At 29.3% G+C, this 3,339-nt stretch overlaps 1 long non-coding RNA gene across 1 annotated transcript; it reads right to left on the reverse strand.

Annotated features, from left to right (window-relative positions):
• Window positions 1-440: 440 nt before the first annotated feature.
• LOC123884635 lies at window positions 441-2,041 on the reverse strand. The gene is made up of 4 exons (XR_006800889.1): window positions 1,881-2,041; window positions 1,456-1,527; window positions 1,215-1,281; window positions 441-1,074 (listed from the first exon to the last, which is right to left on the reverse strand). It is a non-coding gene; the product is annotated as an uncharacterized LOC123884635 (long non-coding RNA).
• Between the last annotated feature and the right edge of the window lie 1,298 nt (window positions 2,042-3,339).

Genomic DNA, 3,339 nt, shown 5'->3' on the forward strand with positions numbered 1-3,339 from the left:
TAATTCTCCAACTCTTTATCATTTCACTCTACATAATTTTTGTATTGAGCAAGATTTCTTTTAGAAATTTTAATTTGAAGGTAATTTTTTTTTAATGTAATTCTATTTTATTTTATTTTAAGAAAAAAAAACCAATCTTACTTAAAATTTAGATACTATTTATTAAGTATTATTCAAAAAAAAAAAAGTGCACAAGCTTTTAGTGTATATATTTGGAACAACGTGAGTTTAACAAGATTATGGTGACACCATAATTTTATTGAAGATTTAAATATAGTTTTTGAAAGAATTATAGTAGTTCCTAGTTTTTTTTTTGTTTTTTGATATTTATTTTTTTTGAACCAAAAGCAATTAATATTTTAAAACAACAAAATAATTAATTAAAAACGTTTTTTTTTTTTAAAAATTCGAATAAGCATTAGTTGCGGCTTAGGCCGTCTCTAACTGGTCAAACCTAGGAATTTGTAGTGGCGGTCCAGGCCGCCAGTAGTTCTGACGCTATCAGTTTGCAGCGGTCGAGGCCGCCAGTAATGGCTTTGGTCCTTGAATTGACCGTTGCTGGCTCGTGGCGGTCTGGGCCGCCAGTATATTTCGTCAGGCTAGTTTGCGACGGCTTTGGCCGCCAAGAACATTACCGACGCCTTATTTACTGGCGTAACGTGGCCGCCAGTTGGCCGCCACTAAATCCTCACTTTCTGGCGGTTTTTGCCTCTTCCTGAGGGCTTTTGGCCGCCAATAAATGGCTATTTTCTTGTAGTGCAAGACGACAACTTTTTCTTGGCTGAAACTGTTTCTTCAACTACAAAGAACACTAGTTAACTAAGCAAAGAACAAAGTAAAAACCATTATTTTACCAGAACCTGAACTCCTCCTCGAAACCTGAGAGATATCCGCAGAGGTTGTGCTCATGCATTCAAGACGAAAGCTCTCTAAAATGTAGGATAATAGCCACTGATGAAACCAAGCCAAAAATATCAAACATAGTATACAAATTTGATGGCAGCACCAACATCAAACCAAGCCAACCAAAAATACTTTACCACACCTAATGAGTGTAAATCACACCTAAAGAACCTGCATTCAACATATATGTTGTTTCTAGTCAATATATAGTGAACAGAGTTATTAAAATAATTTGAATATTACAGCATTAATAATTAAAATGGGATTTACACATCAAAATAGACTTTAAAGCAAGATGTTCCATATCAGACCTATCAACTCCACGCCAACTTGTACTTCCTGTTAATTCCACACTATCAAGCATAGCATCATCCCTTTCTATAGAAGAACAAGAAATTAACCAAACCTCAATAAAGACAAGAAACCACATACTTTAATCATTCAAACCCCAGAGTTCAATTAGAGAAATTATTTCTTTTCTTTCTTTTGATCAGTGGTTTGTATAAAAAAAGCTGAATATTAAACCATGATGTATTGAAAAAATAAATATACCTTTAAATCTTCAATTAAATCTTGGAATGGTTCATTCTCATTCATCAATTTAGCTATCTCATTAGCTTTAGCCTGAAAAGAGAACCAATAGTAAAAATTGCAATAAGGTATACAACACTCTGCTCTGATGCTGCAAACATTGTACATCATATATGAAGGCTCGGAGCATAATTAGACAAGACAAGACACGTATGCTAATAGAATATAAACAGCACATCACCAAAAAAAATGAGAGATCAAAATAGGGAATAAATGTTGGTATCCAGCACAGGACACTCTATAAACACAATAGATACCACACTACCTCACCCACACAAAATCAGAAGAGAATGAAAAATAAGCCAAATATGAATCCTAACCGGTAAGATTTTGCAGGTTGCTATTGATACCCAACACCCATAAAAATTACTTGAGCTACACATTACCTCTTGCGAAGAATTGCTTCATTAGTTCAGCTATGCACCTTCGCCACCAACGATCATGCAACATCTTCAGCCAATGTCTTTGAAAGAACAACTGAAACCATTAATATGAACATTCAGAGTTGTAAAATCACCTGAAACCTTCAATATGAACAACTGAAACCATTAATATGTAGCATCTTCAGCCAGTGTTAAAATAATACGCTCTCTATCCTATAATAACAATTACTGAGTATTATATTTTGGTGAATTCTTTGGTACATATATTATGTGGATGTGTACCACCGCTGATGTGGTTAACAAGTAATATAGTAATTAATGCAGATTTGTCAAAAAAAAAAAAATTAATGCAGATTTTGTTTCTTTATTAAGTTTTTTATATTAAACACTACTTTTTAATATTGGCAAGTGTATCCTTCCACAATAAATGAAATTATGCATCATATCTGTCAACTTATATATGATTTTCAACAAATTCAAATATTTTAATATTATTCTAATATCTTATAAATAATATTATTTTAGTATTTTGTATTTTCTTAAAAATTAAAATATGATTTTAATAACTTTTTTAATTATTCAAACAAAAAAACTTTTAAAATTATTAATATGATTGATCCAACTATGATTTTAATATTTCAATATTATTACCTTTCATTTTTTTTTAATATTATTAGTTTATAAAGATTAATAATCATTTACCACCTAATCATTAATGCTTATAATTATTAAAAAATGTTTATTTTTTAGTAAAAAAAACTTAAATGTTTAATATGTTTATATATTTTATTATTTACATATTTTATTGTAATATTGTTAATTTTTAGTGATTCGTTATATTTTACAGGGTTAAATAAGTTTGTTATCGATAAAAAATTACTAAATTTAATTTTTCATCTGCGTAAGAAAATGTCATGTTTTGATCCCCACAAAATGTTTATGCATGCAATTTTGGTCATGTTGTAAAGTTGATGTATACTTCTGATGATTTTGCAAATATGTATAGCGCATTATAAAAAGTTTGTCCAAAAGTAAGGAGCACAAAATTTGATTTTTAGGTCAAAATATTTGTTACTTTATCTTGATATTTTGATTTAGAAATTTCATATTTAATTCGTCTCATATTAAAAAATACTAAAGTTTTGTAAATGAACTTTTGATATTGTTCTAGACATGCTTGATTGTCGAAATTTAAATTCATAAGTTATTGTTAGTCCAATTAAGTGATATTGAATGACTTGATTGAGAAAAGTTGAATTCCTTAATAAAGTAACTATAATTAGTTAATTTGCATATGAACTATGTTTCAAGTTGAAGTATTTGATCTAAATTTTTTTATTTCTGTTGACACAATTGACGTTATTAGTCAAGACTTAATAGTCATTTCATTTGAACTAAGTTTTTTTAAGTCATAGTTAATCTAACTAGTTGAGGTTGAATTGTTTGATTTTAGAATTTGAAT

Source organism: Trifolium pratense, linkage group LG5 (genome assembly GCF_020283565.1).
Source record: "Trifolium pratense cultivar HEN17-A07 linkage group LG5, ARS_RC_1.1, whole genome shotgun sequence".
NCBI classification, from domain to species: domain Eukaryota; kingdom Viridiplantae; phylum Streptophyta; class Magnoliopsida; order Fabales; family Fabaceae; genus Trifolium; species Trifolium pratense.